Source organism: Pinus tabuliformis, chromosome 3_1, assembly GCF_031772625.1.
Source record: "Pinus tabuliformis cultivar Carrire ecotype Pingquan chromosome 3_1, CPIR1, whole genome shotgun sequence".
NCBI classification, from domain to species: domain Eukaryota; kingdom Viridiplantae; phylum Streptophyta; class Pinopsida; order Pinales; family Pinaceae; genus Pinus; species Pinus tabuliformis.
Genome location: NC_142301.1, coordinates 659792972 through 659809911, shown reverse-complemented (window position 1 = coordinate 659809911; position 16940 = coordinate 659792972).

Genomic DNA, 16940 nt, shown 5'->3' with positions numbered 1-16940 from the left:
AAAAAAATTCGTTCATGGAATCATTTGCGTAAGGGAATGAAGGAAATTATCAAATCTGTAATTGACTATGCCTAGATCTCAGAGCAATGACAATTTTATTGATAAGACCTTCACAATTGTAGCATATATATTATTGCGAATAATCCCGATGGCTCCGGGGGAGAAAGAAGCATTTACCTATTACAGAGATGGTGTGATTTGATATTTTTCCGTTCTTCTTTTTTGGGGAAAGAAAAGGTAAGGTATTCGGGAATAAAAATTGGGTAAAATAAAACTTACGCTCAGTGAAGGTGAGTTCTGGAGATATAACAATTCCTTCTGTCGTGTATCCCCGGTCAATGCACCTTTAGATGCTTTCATCTCCTAAGGATTTTAGTACCGAGCGAAAGGTTACACCTATGCAATAGGCCTTGCTTGTATAGTTGAACCTATTTGATAGGCGCGCATGAGGGGAGAAAGCACTACGTATGGAAATCGACAACACAAAAGCTTCGTTATAGCCCATATGCATTACCCTTTTCTGAAGGGTAGTGAGAATGGTTGGGACAACAAACATCCATCTCGTTTGTACTTCGGATACCCTTATAATGGAACCATCGGAGATTGTTGAAGTGATTAATCCCCGGAGAATACAGGGCGTTAAGAACAAAGAAATTGTTAAAGGTTCCATTCCTAGTAGTAAGATCCTTGGTATTTGGAAAAGAATCTTTGCAAGAAGGATGGCTAGAGATCCATTGGAAATACACTAGCCCCTGTTAATTCATAATATTGGGTCAGAATCTTTTTTTTTTTTTCAATTCCACGGATTACTCCCCATATTACCTACTGTAAAGAAAAGAGGAGCCGTATGAGGTGGGAATCTCATGTACGGTTTTGAAGCGGAGATCATTTCAATGGAATGAACGACCGTAACGAATGTCAGCTCAATCGGAAGGGGAATATGCAGAAGCTTTAAAAAATTATTATGAAGCTATGCGACTGGAAACTGATCCTTATGATCGAAGTTATATACTATATAATATAGGTATTGTGCATACAAGTAATGGGGAACATACGAAGGCTTTGGAATATTATTTCCAAGCATTAGAACGGAACCCATCCTTACCACAAGCTCTTAATAATACGGCCTTGATCTGTCATTACGTGCGACTATCTGTACCATAGAATAACTTAGTTAATAACTACTACGAGTAAGGACAAAAGAAAAGGCTTTCTACATATGCACCGTCCCAAGTAACGGTATTTTATCAGCTGTAGCGAAAAAAACTCTCATAGGAGCCCGAATATGAATAGATAGAGCCTAAATATTCCATGGATAATAAATTCAATTGATGATGGAAGCACCATAAAGATCAATTATTGAAAGAAGGTTCGGGCTGATACGATCAAATCTGCTCATTGACAAGAATCAGGAATCAAGGAATTTGTGCAATGAATTAACTCTTGTTTTATTTGAATTGATTCTATGTGCTCTTACTGAACGACTTATGCAAACCTTCTCTATGTGAGTTGCTTCTTTGTGCTGTAATGTGAATGGATTTTTGTTTGCTTTGATGTCCAAAACTTTCGTGAATGATGACTTAAGGGAAGTTTTGAAAGTACAAGAAAAAGATAGATATTTCCAAGAGTCAATGCTTTGGAGACAATGAGTATGGACACTTTAAGAGGGATTGACCAAACAAGGTGAATAACAAAAGAACGGAAAGAAGTGAAGCTCACATAGCTAAAAAGAAGGGAGAAATTGAGAAGAAGCCGAAAGGAGAAGATCCAAAGGATATTTACTATTGAAAGAAGCTTTATCCATACCAGGTTCTTTATGAAATTTGTCTTTCTTTTGTTAAGTATAAAGTATAATAACAAGTGTCTTGATTTTTGTAAAAACATGGCGTCATAGAAAGAAGCATATGATAGTAGAATAATTAGAGTCTACCTGATTAAGTTGTTTGGTAGGAACCATCTAGATTTCAAGAATGAGAATATTGTGATCACAATGCATATTATTGTTCATTCAAGATTTTCCATCATATACTTAGAGGTAGTCATTTTACAAAGAGGGATCATCAAGATCCTATACGAACCATCATTTTGGAAGGTTCTTGGAAAGAACATTATGACATGACTGGTATATATTCCATCTAGTATGGAAACAATACTCTTGAAGGATGAAGGAATGTAGATGGTCAAGTTGTAGTAAGAAAGGCATAATGAAAATATTTCTTGGAAAAGGAAACCTATCTTTGACAGGTATAAGAAGCAGGCTCATTCAAGAAAAGTTGACTACATGGTTGTATGGAAGCAAAGGTACACATATTATAAGTATCTCTTCTCTAGAGTAGGGTTCATAAATATAAGAATATAATCCGAACTTAAACAAGAACACTACAACTTACAGATATAATCATAAACATAGAGATGCAACAGAAAAACACTTCATTTCATTGTCACCTTGTTGATGGCCCTTTTACTAATAACTCCCATTTCCATGGAGTGCCTCTTTGAAGATGGTCTTCGTCAACAAAGCTCATGGATATCTTAAATAAGGTCACGCACCTACACCTTGGCTTTTCACTTTACTCGACTTGTAAACTATCAAACAATTAATCATGTAACTCAAATGCGATTCTATATGTATAATGTACTATGTGAACCATAGGAAACATAAATTCTTCTCTTAATGTGTTTTCTTACTAAATAATGTACATGTCATTTACACAATGATTAATGAATGAAAACCTTTGAATTCAAAGGGGAGTAGTTTGTTCATACCCAAAATTGGCTACTTCTTAGTGCTACTCATTTATAGGGCCTAATCAAATTGCACCCTTCAATAAGACTCTCAACATTAGATCCAAATATTCCTTTGCTTCTTCTCACTATAAGCACATATGAACCAAATTGAGAATACGACCAATGAACATGAAAGCCCCTCGTCTCACTTCAAATAATATAAACTACTCTTATTTTCTCTCTTAATAATGATTAATATATCTAAAAACCATACATGTCAGTTGTATAACGAAATTTAGACAATGAACTATAGAAAACACTAGCAATATTCCATTTACATGTAAAAAAACAAAAGATATTTTACATTTTACACTTATGTGGTTTGCTTTTGTAGATAGAGAGTTTGGATTTTCCACAGTGGTATTCGAAAGTTGTCGACTTTTCAAAACCAAAAGAGGATCCATCATCACGACAAAATATATGCAATAAATACTCGCAAATTTCTTTTCGGAATTTCGGCGGAATTCACAAAAAGAAAGTGCCAAAGAAAGAAAAAATGTAAAATAATTATATTACAATTTAGAAAAGAGAATAAACTCTCTAAAATTTATTTTGATTTTCTTTAATAGAATAAAAACTTTAAAAAGAAAAATAACCTAAAGGAGAGAAAAATCGACATGTTATCTATTAAAATAGGAAAACCAATTATAAATTTTTTTATATTTGTGATGTATCTAAATCCTCCAAATACAAAAATTAATCATTTTGATTTGTTGAAATATATATTTTGTAAAATTAATCATTTTGATTCGTATTTATATTAATGCATGTAATTTAACCTAAATCAAGAGACACAATTATACTCTATTGCTCTGCAGAAATTAATTCACAATTTAGAACAACATTCACAAACGTGCATCAATCACATACACAAGTACATAGATGTATCTAGGGTAAACCAATTGGTAAAACCCCTTAAGTATGCTTGCATTAATAAAATGAATATAGAATGTATCACAATTTCTTTCTCACTCTGAGCTCGACCTGCAAGTGAATAACCATTCTCTCTACTCAATGAGAAGATTTGACCCAGACTTAGTCAATTTTTCCCCCACTTGAGATCCTATTTCCTTGAACAAATTCTGAGGAATTAGGCCCATATTTTTTTAGGAATTTTCCTCCAATTTATTTCACAATTCCCAAGGTTGGATCTCTAACTACATGCAACACATGTACACTCAAAACTAGTCTACAATTGATGTTACACTGCCTTGGAATATGCACCATAGATGGGGAACTCAAATTCTCTGTATGCACTAGCTATTTTTGGTTAATTGACCAGTTAACTAGATGATCACTGAGTTAGACTGATATCCCATTGCACAATTGACCTCCAACTAGTTCTATCAACAATTAGAACTAGTTTAACTGAACAAAACTAGAAATAACTGATCTGGATTGCTACAAATTAGCAATCACACATGCATAACTGAACTCCAAGCCCTCTAACTGAACTAAATGAGTGACAAGAGGCATGTCACCTCATTTAACTACCTCCAAGTTATCTATTGATGTGGAAATTCATTTTTTCTCAATTTGACCAAGGCAAAGTCAAATTGAGACTTTCTTGATACACTTCTTAACACTCCCTCTTAGTAAGAACGAGATTTTCAAACACCCCTATCCCACACCTATGGAATTTGAACTTCCCTCTTAACAAATCATTTATCAAGATGTCAACATCTTGTTTCTTTGTCGGAATGTGTTATATCGAAATTATCCTCCTCTACACACAATTCAGTAAATGATGATATTGGATATCTATATGCTTAGATCGATCATGAAATATTGGATTCTCAAAGAGCTTAATGCAACTCTGATTATCTTAATATATCACAGTTGGATCCATCTCCTAACCAAACAGTCCCATAAGTATCTTTCTCATCCAGATCGTCTCACATGTTTCTTGACTTGCTTCCATGTATTCATCTTTTGCCGTGTTGAGTGTCATATACCTACACTTCCTACTATACTAGGAAATTGTTGCGGACCTAACACTGAAAAATTCCACTTGATGTACTCTTTTGGTCGAATGGACTCTCTGCCCAATTTTCATCTATGAAGCCACACAACTTCACTCCCCCTATCCATTTTTTCCATAATCCATACCGGGTAGTGCCTTTGAGTTACCATAAAACATGATTAGTTGCCTTCCAATACGATTTGGTTGCCCTAAACATAACTTGGCTCAACTAGTTGACTGCATATCACATATATGGTCGTGTGTTCATAAGATACATCAGTGAACCAACTAGTTGTTGGTAAATCGTAGCATCAACCTATTCACCTGAAGTGACATTATCCTTCCTCTAGTTTGTCGCTAGAGGTGTCTCCGTGGGCTTACAACTCTCCATGTGAAATATTTGCAGTATCTCGGTGGCATACTGGCCTTGAGACACAAACAAATCCCCATAACCTTGCCATACTTCCAGCTGAAGAAGTAGTGCATGAGACAAATGTCTTTCATCTCAAATTCCCTTGCAAGGTCCTCCTTGCAAGTGTTGATCAACTTCTCATCACCTATCAATATTAAATCATCAACATATAAAACAATGATAAAAAATTTACCTTCTACTAAAATATGATATAGGTTCACATCCTCTTCACTTTTGGTGAAGCCCAATCCAATGAGATAACTATCAATCTGAGTGTACCCAACTCACGGTGCCTTTTCTAGATAGTACAATGCTCGCCTGAGTCTGCACACATGATACTCCCTATTAAATTTCTTAAAACCTTCTAGTTTCTCTATGTACACTTCCCCCTCAATAAAACCATTAATAAATGCTATTTTATTGTGCAACTAGTGAAAAGATTGATCTAATTGATGAATGCCTTGCTACAGGAGCAAAGGTTTCCTCATAGTCAATGTCCTCAACTTGAGAGAATACTTTGGCCACAAATCTAGCCTTATACTTCTCTATGATTCCATCTACAACATGCTTAACCTTGAATATCCATCTCAAGCCCACAACTGATTTATATACCGGTATTGGGACCACTTCCCAAACACCATTATTCATGATGGATTCTTATTCTTCCACCATTGCATCAACCAAAACTGGTTTCTCAACTGCTTCCTCAAAAGAGGATGGCTAAGTCTCTACAATCTTAGTCATTAAAACAATGTAGCCAGTGTACCTCTCAGGTGACCTTCTTTGCCTGCACAAATTTGAAGGAGCTCCCACATTCTCCCTCACATCCTGCACCAATGTATCGGCTTCCCAGATTATTTTCTACCTTCTATGGATGGTTATGCTTGAGTAGAAATCTCCATTCTTCCTCCTCTCTAATCCTCCATTTGTGGCTTCTCCACAACTTCTTGAGGCTCCTCTTAAGGCTCCTCCTTTGGAGATAAAAGCTCCTCTTCTGGTGGGATCTGAAGCTTCCTTTCAAGAGAGCATGTAATTTCTTTCTCCTCATCAAAATTTACATCCATTTGCACAACTATCATTCTGAGGGAAGGTAAATACACCCGGTAATTATGTGGATTTTCAGTGTGTTAGCACTTCCTAAATTTCCCTAGGTTGAGGAGAGAAATTCCAGTGGTATCCACAAACCACTTAGAAGTTGGAATCTAGCCCTTCCAACTTCAGAGAGGGCTCTCTCTCTTAGGTTTCTATACTAATCTGATATTAGGCTAGGTATAGTCTCTAATTTTCAAAGGTTTGTTGGTAAGAAAAGAGACAGATCCATTGGGCATGGAGTCATGTCAAATTGATTATTTGTCCAATGATAAAATGAAGAGAGAAAGGGTTTTTCCACAGGGGCAAGGTAGGCAGTCTTGGTGATGGAATTAATTCGCTATAGGAGGGTGAGTATGAGAAAAAATGGAAACAACAAAAAGAGTATCAAACTGCAGATAAATTATAAATGTTGTTTGAAGAAGAAAACATAGATTTCTTGGGAAACTAAATCAGAGAAAATTTTAAATGAATTTTGAATTTATTTTCTGGTTCATCCAAGCATGAAGACATACATTTAAGGCATGAAAATAACATAAGGTAAACTTACAACAAGAAGGAATCACAACACCATCAAGATCTGACACAAGAATCCTTGCAAGTCACCTTCAATCTTTCATTCACTGGAAAGTATTTAGAAAATTTACAACATACACAAGTCTCTTCCTCAGTAATCTGACCAACCCTTTTTCATTACATGCACATCATAAAATAGACTCGAATGAGTCAGTTCCCACCTCTAGGGGTCAAATTCCTTATTAGGAATGTTGTTTCTAACTTCTGCAATGAAAATAGAACTAATTGCTAAAGACTAGGGACTACTTAACCAATTTTTTCCTAAGAATTTTTTATTAATTCCTCAACCCCAAATCAATCCTATGAGTTATTAGATGATTTATTACAATTACTAATACCATAAAAACAAAATGATGACTATCTGGAAACACAACGCCTCCCTTGTAGCAAAAACACAACACTAAAGCACAACGACAATATTTTTCACATATCTCCTAAATGGTAAGCAAGATTGAGATTCTTTTTTGAAAGAAAGTTAATATCATCATAGCCATTCTCCACAACAAATTTGAGCCAAATCCAACTCACGAACCTCGAGAAAATCTAAAAATGGTTGTAGATGATAATGGCTCATTTATTGAAAATCGTGAAGCATTTTGACATGAAATTAAGTGGGATTATTGATATCACCACCATGCATCTACTGTAAAAATTTCATGGTAAACGGGTACATGGTTTAAGAGATATGGTGAAAATACGATGATTATGTGAAAGCGCAGTGCTCCAAGCTTATACTATCTTCGACCATCATCTGACATGTTGAGGGTATTGGGATGGAATGCAATGATACATATAATGTTTCAAACCCATGGGAAAACTTCTAGGTCAAACAGAAACCTTTAAACCCCAAACCTTCTTCTTGGAGCAAAAGTGCAGCGTAGTTGCATAACGCACCTTCATCCACATGACTTGACCAAACAATGACCTTATGATTGAGAAAAATGACTTGGAGAGGATTAAAATGTTCACAAAAAACATCCTACATGTCTTCATTCATAGACCAAATGCCAAAAACCATGATTTCTTCATCAAAATGAGTTTCCTTGGTAAAAGCACACCACCCCATGGTTGAAGGAGGTTTGGTCACTCTCTGAGTTGCTTGATGACTTCAACACATATGAAAAAGGCTTGGACATGATCAACTTCCTCCTTAAAATATTTCTTTCATCACACAAATCCCCCAACTCTCACAATTTCACCTTTATCAAAAGCGCAACGCCAGTGAGAAAGCGCACCGCCACTTGTTTTCATGGTTTGAGTGACTATGTGGTCTCTGGAAGCTTCTCATGTTGGTGATGATACTAATGCTACAATAATCATGCCACCTACCCCTTTCAAGATTCCTTTCACCAAAATGCAAAAATTTCATCTCCACATTGTTGTCCTCTGAGGTAATTCTAGGTTAATTAATTATGCCAAAGCATCTAAAATGTTTTGTTGTTTTAAAAGTTTTTTGGATGACCAATGTGATGGGCAGGTTAAGCTAGGCGCTTAAACCTTATTAGTACTACATATTATGAAAGGGCTGCTTCTTAACCTCTGAACATTAATTTGATTTAAAGTGTATGGAAAGGCAGAATTGTAAGAAGCTATGATTTCCTAAATATCCAGACTGAATTTTTAGTTAATCATAAGGAAGAATGCAAGGAAACAATGCTTACAACCCAACAAAATATATATAACCTTATGAAGATGGTTGAAAATTTATAAATGTAGAGGAGATTATAAAGACAAACAATCCAATAAACTAATCCCTAAAATAGATTATAATTTCATGGGGCTTTAAGATAGACTGAAATTCAATTTTCTCTTACCCAATTATCCTCATAAAACTTAAATACATGTAGAATAACAAAAATGAAATGAAACATTAAGACAAACTCACAAAGTAACAAAATTTTAGAAGAAAATCCATAATCCTTTCATTAATGTGAAGTAATTTTAGTCTAATACAATTCTGCTTTAGAAAAAATTATGCAAGGGTTCAACCCTTAATACATCGAGTCACTGCTTATTTATACAAAAATATAAGGCTATAGAAACATCTAACTAATTACAAAAATAGTACATAAATGTAGGGGTACTTAAACTATTGAGTTTGCTGGCACTATCTGTTTTGGAAAATTTAGCATCTACGGATAAATACTAATTCCCTAGATACATACCTATATCTAGAATAACAGTTTAAAGTGTTTTAGACTTTTCCTATAAACAATATATAAGATGAGAAGATAGAAGACCTACTTGTAGTTCCGAGTTCCTCTCGTCTCCCTTGTATCGATCCTGTCGCTCCTTCCTGTATTTAATCCGCTTGAGAAGTACCTTGTAAACACAATAGAATACAAAGAACCAATCAAAGCATACAATCTATTGAATATAAGTGAAAGGAATTAGATACAATTCACACACATAAGAATTATGAAACAATACAAACATATGGGAAAAGGGTTCAAACACTTTATTAGATAGAAGAAGGAATTACAACCATTGGTGTCTGATTCAAAGCCAATCCTCTAGCTTGGATCCCATCCACATCACATCAAAAGCATGACAAACTTGTAGCATTACAATACTTGCTTCAAAGCCAAATCTCATAGCAACGTTATCTCCTTACAATTCAACATAATCCAGCCCCTAATCACTTAAATGAGTGGTAAATTTATAGGAAGATGAAGGAGGTTTTGTCATTAATGGTGGCATTGAATGGCCTTCCATACTTAGAATTAGTTCCATGGAGGAAGGGATGAGAGGATAGGATGCACCTTAACTCATTCCTCATCCATTTTCAAGCTCATAGGAGTTGATAAGTGAGGGAACCTTCTAGATAACTCCAAAAATAAGAATATTCCCCAAACCATATGTGAATTTCTCTCATTCTCGCATAGTGCAAGTGAAAGGAAGCCTAAGTGCTCTTCAAAGCACCTTGGCAAAAGGACTCAACTGCTCTACAACGCACCCTCATAAGGGCTTACCTGTGCTGGTCCCTCTAGAGGCTATTTCTGGATGTCTTCAAGTCATGAAACTGTCTGGGAAGGAGGCATTCAAAGGGGTGACTTGTTTAGGGCATGATACAGTTGAATTTAGGGTTTGATGTTCCCTAAAACACTAATCTGGATGTTGGTATTCAATGTGCCCAAATGGATCTGTAACAGTTTCCCCATAAAGCATGAAGTCGGAAAAATGCCAATGTCAAATGAAATGCTTTACAATGTGATGAGGAGGTATCGAAGTGGAAGGTGACCTGCATCAATCACAATACATATATCATGATATTTGATTTTTACATGAATTACTGAGAGAAGGCATACCCATGATCAGCTTATAAACTTTCATTACATGTACATAAACAGTCATCTACAGATATAGACCCATGATCAGAATGACCATCAATGTAAAGCCATTGTACATATGATTTAGTACTCATGAAATTGCAGCCCGGATGGATGAAACTAGATCCGGGGTCTTCAATCTCGTTCAATCGTTCGCTCAAGTACGAGTCTAACCATGTGAATTTGTGATTTGAAGTCGAACACGGGAAGACACCATCTGATTACCAACCAATGATGTAAGCTACTAACAGATGCGAGAGAAATCACCGATAATGATAACGATCCTCAAGGTACTACAACACATTTTTCATGGTGTGAATGGATGATTTAATGTCGAACACCATACAAAGTCTTTTGGTCGAAGGCCATTGATGTATGCCTATCGCCAGAAACGAGAAACCTGCCATTGATGCATGCAAGCTTCAAGGTACTGGAAAGGTGTTTCTAAGTCAACTTCTTGGATAATGAGATGATGTCGACAAGAAGCGACTCGTCGCAAGAGGGCCTTGATGTATCCCACAGCAATGACAAAAAACAAGTGTAGGGATTTTAGAGATGGATTTGACTGACGACACAAGGTTCAGAAATGGCGGTCATGAAAATGAAGGTTTATGGTATTGCAAAGGATGAATTTTGACTGAATGAATTCTCTTGAACATGTCGGCGACACTAAAGTGAATTGGTAGCATTGACCCAAAACAAGGTGATGGATGGTATGATAGACCAACAGTGTGATAACCATCAAGCTAATAACCCAACCCAGATAGTCACGGTGATGGAGTGAAAGTGTCATGTTCAAGAGCGACCTGCTACCATAAATTAGTTTTCCCATTTTCCCCAGTCATTGCTGACCAGTACCTCTTTATTTTTATCAAGCTTGAGGAGGATAACATATTCTTGTTTTATAATTTAACCCTTCGGGCAAATCCATTGCTATTTGATGTTTTAACGAGTCTAGTGAAGGTGAAACTCGATCTTGTCTAGATGGACAAGTTTGTCGCTATTTAATGTTTTAAAAAGTTTAACAACAAAGAAAACTTGGTCCTTTTCATGTTCAGAGAGTTTGAAAAGGAACAAAAAGAAAACTCCACAAGTTCTTTTTCGTAAATTAATCTCTCAAGCCCAAAAAAGCGTAAAATAATACAAGAGAGGTATCGTTTCCAATCCGTTAACGAGTTGGAAAGGACAAGCACTCGATGATATTTTCATATTTAGAGAGTCTGAAGAGAGCTTAAAAGAGGACTCCAAGGGGGTTCCTTTTTCATTTTTAACATAGCTTGAAAAAGAGATAAAAGTGTGCTCTATGGTCAAAGTTACAATTTACAATCGAGCACGTTGAATTCTGAAAGTCAGTTGTAAAACCTGCTCAAAACATCACCAAATGGATTAAAAATATCTGTTTCATAGGCAAAAATAGGCAAATACTAATGTTTACTCGATTAATTAACATGAAATAAACATAAAACAAGTTTTTACCATGACATTTTACAATTTGGAACTTGTCATTCAGTTTTGTGCTATGAGCTTAGTTTTTACCTTAATCTTCACTAGATGATTGCGAAAGATTCTGCGAACCATTTCTCAAGTCGTCTAGACTAGGTAGGAGCTAAACCCCTCTACTTTCTTTTCAAGTCATTATTTTGTCATTTCATGCAAATTTTATGGTTTTTTGGGGCCCCTGGGGTTTCATTTTTTTTCCTTGGGTTCAACATAGGCTTTCGCATCAAAAACTGCACTGAAGAGCACCCAGATAGAAGGCTACATGCTCTACAGTTCACTATCTCTGTTACACTAAAATATTGTCACCATGATTATTTGCAGTCAGTATGGGTCTATCATCACTTGTACTATCCTCCTAAGCAAGTCTAAGACCTCAGATCTTCAAATCAAGCTTTAGAAGTGGGAGAAAGACATTAAAAATCAATGTAACTCTGGTTCCGCACTTTCTCTCATGGTCACCTGCGGTCCCGCACCTTCTGTGTACAAAAGTTGCATACCTGCCCGCTCTGTTCTTAACGGTGTAGGTGTGGACCCCTGTGAAAGTCAAAAGGCGCAAGTTTTATCTTAAAAAACTCACTTTGGGTTAATTCTAGAGTTTTCTAGAAGGAATTTTGAGGTGGATTGTTCGCTCTGAGGTGGTTCATGCATCCCAAAAGAGAAGGAGCTAATCCCTTGACTAAAGGAGCTATCCCTTTGAAGGAGGGCTTTATCCCTTTGAAGGAGGACCTAGTAACTTCCCTCCATTGCACTATAAATACATGCATTGGGGTGAGGACTAAGGAGGTTAGAAGTTGAACATTTTGAGGGTAAATGCTGGTGAAATTAAGACTCTTTGGTTGAGCTTGAGAGGAGAGATCACATACCTCTTGGTTCCATTGGAGAGTGAGTGAAACTTGTCAATGTAGAGGAGACATCTTGTTGGACCCTGGGAGGAGCTTGTACAACGTCAAGGAAAAGGTTGTAAAGTTCTTCTTCTTTTGAATCAATACAATCAAACTCATTTTTCTCAACAAGTATCTTATGTTATTTGTTTCATGGACTCCTTGACTTTCATGTTAAATATGTTTTATGCAATTGGTTTTTCAGGTGCTATTTAATGTGTTTGCCTTTTTTGTGTTTGCAGATTCGCGAAAAGGAGCTCATTTGGATCAAAGGAGCGAGGGCATCCACAAGCTTGCATTGGACTAAAGGTAGGCCCTAAAAACACTTGTTTGCTATTGTTTACCAAAGCATATTTAGAGAAAGATAGTGTCTGGTTGGTTTGCTTGCCGTTACGTCTTCTTTAGATTCTAGGAAGGTCTATCTTGTCCGCAAGATCGACTCATTCCGTGCGACAAAATGCCGACTCCACTGGGGACTTGATTGTTTTCTTTGTCTATACTTTGACCTGAGAAACTGTATTTTCTGTTTCTGTTTTTGACTTGATGATTGTGGGATTGGGTGAATTTAGTTAATTTTGAGTTAGTTTTCATTTTTCATAGTTTTGGGAGAGGTACACACCCTCTGAGTTAAGCACAGTGTGTACCTGTACGCACTTTTGCTTTGTGCACAGAGCGTGGACGCACCTGTGTAAACAGGTTGCCTGCATACCCTATCAAAAATTTGAAAAATTTTAAATTTTTCTCTTTTTTTATCAGTTTAGAATTTGTTTATAGGTTTTAGCCATTCCCCAGACTTGCTTGTTCCCTGTCAAAAACTTTCCTTGGTTTAATTTCATTAGCATTAGGGTTTTAGGTGGAATTCCTAGGAATTTTGCTTGTTGGGTTTGTTTTTCGTTTTTGGCTGTGTAGTGGCTCTAAGCTTAGAAGCCGTAGGGACCTCAGATTACCTTGGTGTCTACTAGTCTTCTTATGAGTCTGACCATTTATGAAATCTCCCCTTGTTGAGGAATCCGCTTTGAGTTTTCTCATTTCCAAATTTCGAAAAGCTTGTAGTTGAAAGTTTCGAATTTTCATTTAAAAAAAGAAAAGAAAATGAAAGATTGGTTGTTTTTTGACTAATTGTGATTCTGCATAAATTAGTCCTTAGCTCACATTTAGCTAAGTAAAACATCCTCAAAAAGACTTTTAGTATGCTTTGACTTCAAGTAGCTTTTTATATAGTTTGTAGCTCTCAAAGTTAGTCATTTTCATTAGTTTTGAGTGTTTTATTTACAAAATATAAAAAAATCTCTTTTGGAAAAGTTTATTTTTTGTAGTGATTGAGTGCTTTGAAAAGAAAAGGGAAATTTGTGTGAAATAGCTAGTTGTCTCATTTTGAGTGCTTTGGAAAGGAAAAGCTCTTCTTTTAATTTGTTTAATTGAGAAAGATTTGTGTTTACAGAGTATTTGCATTCTCAAACTCTTTCTTAGTTTAGAAGTTCATCGAAGAGAAAAGATTGTTTAAATCATCTTAGGTGCATCTTTTTAGTGATTTTGAGTCGAGTCTTTACACCACGAGTTTCATCTCCGCCACCTCTTGACTTAAACAACAACCACTAAAATTAACGCTTAAAGTAAAATTCACCTAGTAACATTTTATTTCTAGGGCTCTGATACACCAACTTAGCTTAGGCTAGTGTCTTGGAGTAGGAGAGTAATTAACTCTCCAAGACAGTAAAAATAAACAAGTAGCTGTATCTTGTGGTAGGAAAAAATACAATTGTTGCATTTATGCTCTGGGAAAGTTCCTCTTAAAGGAGAAGCACGAGATCGTGTCCGAACCAGTGTGGGAATCAATCCTTCCTCATTGGGAACGACGCCAGATATTCACGTATTAAAAACGGTAAACCTCGGATTAACCATTTTCGAGGAGCCTGGGGTCACTTGTTGGTAAACCTTGGATTATGTCAAGGAGCCTTCAAGGGGATTGAGCTTGCTACTCTGCCCTTGCGTGCGTATCGGATCGTAGACTGTTCCCCCAGGTGTATTTGTCTCAGTTGGTAGCCTTAGTGACCATATTCTTTAGGATTCTTCCTAAGGTGACAATGGTGGGAAGATCCCATTGTACTTGGAGCAGATGTCGGCTAGACTCACTTGGATTTTCTGGGGGGTTCACTTCACTCGAGACGGTTAAGTGGAGGAACTTGGTCCAGTCTATTCATTAAGCAGGTTGTCGGGGTAACTGTTCCAACCGCCATTTTTGTACTGAATTCTGCGACGTTGGATTTCATCACCAACTAGTGTTTTCGGTCCAGAAAGTTACTGTTTGTGTGTGTTTGATCTCTAGATTCTTTAGGCGTTTGATTCAAATTTGTTTGGTTCTTTAGAGGCTTTAGGTGGTTTTCATTGAGATTTTACTTTGTTTGTGTGTGAAGTAGTTAAAAGTTTTTAACTGTGGCTGAATTACCAAGACAGTCCCGTAGACTTCGGGGCCAGTCTCCTGAGTTTATAACCGTGGTTGATTTACTGAGGAAGTCCCATAGACTTCAGGGCCAACCTCCTGAAGAAGTCCCGAGCCAGCTTGAAGGCTTGAAAGTCCTCGTAACTCCTAGTGGTAGTAAAGTTGGGTCACCCGAAGAAGGAGAGTCTTCATTGGTTGTACATCCTGATTACCAAACTCTAGTAACAGGTTATAATCCTGAATCTATTTCGGTTTCTGAACTTGCTGGTAGCTTTTCATCTACTAGTGATATAGGTGAAGAACCTGAGATATCTGAACCTGTTACTCCAACATCGGGGTTTGTCTCTCCAACTTCTAGTGGTCCTAATTCACCTAGGGTAGAAAGAGTAATCACCGAAAATCTTCCTTTTGGTTTGATAGCTATTGAAGAACTTGCTCCGGAAGAAGAAGTAGGCATCCCTATCCCTGAAAATCAACCTGTTATTGATCTAAGGGAGCGTGAATCAATTTTTTACAGTCCACCTAGAAGTACTACTTGGTATCTTTCTTTGACTAATTATTTGGAAAACCCAGCATTAAGTTTTTCACCACCTCGTGCTCCTTATCATCCTAGAGGTTTTTATACTCCCGTAAATATGTCAGGTCAGTCGTCCATGTTTACTCAATCGCTTGAAACTTTTTTGTACGGCGGTCCTTTTGTTCCCTCTGGGTATCCGTCACTTTCTGGTACTTTTTCGGGAGCATCTCCTCAACCCATTGAACAAGGGTTATTCACTGGAAGCAATGGTGCAAAGCCGTTGAGCGTAGAAGACATTCTTATGATGTCAGGTTCTATTCCCAATTCTCAACCTCAAGGTGGCCAGTTACCGCCTAGGGGGCAGCCTCAATTAACACCTGGGGGGCAACCTCAAGGACAGTACGTACCTACGGTACAATACGTTCCTCAAGGTCAACCCCAGACTCAATATGTACCCCAAGGTCAACCCCAGTATCAATTTATACCGCAAGGTCAACCCCAGTATCAGTACGTGCCTCAGGGGTATCTACCCCAAGGTCAGTACTCAAACCAAGGTTTCCAACCACCCCAAGGTCAATCTTATGTTCAAGGAACGAGAAATGTACCTTTCAAATATCAATCCTACCCTCAACCCGGTTATGGTCCTCAATATTCTCAACCTGTTATGGGTCAGTACCCCGGAATGAACATAGTGTGGGATCCATCGCAAACTCAACAGGTGTTGCAGCCAAGTGTACAGTTGTCATCTCAAACTGGACAACCCTTAGTTTCTGGTTCACCCCAACAACCAGTCCAGTCTAACATTCAAACTTCTGTACCCTCGGTAGTTTCTCAGTCTGGGCCTATTGCGCCTCGTACTCCATCTCAAACGACTACTGCAACTGCCGCAACATCTGTTCAATCTACCCCACCTACTTCTGGAGTATCGACAACTCCGGTTTCTACTGTTCCTGTATCTACTCCTCAAACATCTTTACCACTGTCTAGATCCACGATTCAAACTACAGTTCAGATGCCTGTAGGACAACCTGGTTTAAGTACAGTTGTCACAAGTCAACCTCAATTCACCTATCAACCGTACCAGGGATAGTACCAATTCGGTCATGTTGTTCAACAGCCAGTTTATCAGTATCAACCGTATCCTGGGTACACTTATCAACAACCTCAACAACCCCAGTATGGTCCCGGATATCCTCCTCCTGGGGCTGGTCTCATTACCCAGAGTTTTAGGGATCCTAATCGGCAGTTACCTTTTATCGCAACTTTGGACTTACCTGATTTGTCGCGCCTAACGAACGATCCGATTAATTGTCTTCTGTTTTGGCTGCCAATGCCGAATAAGTTGCCCAGTGACATTCCCAAGTTTGAAGGTAAATCTAGAGAGGACCCGTCGAACCATGTGATGACTTACCACCTCTAGTGTGCATCTAACTCCATCACAGATGA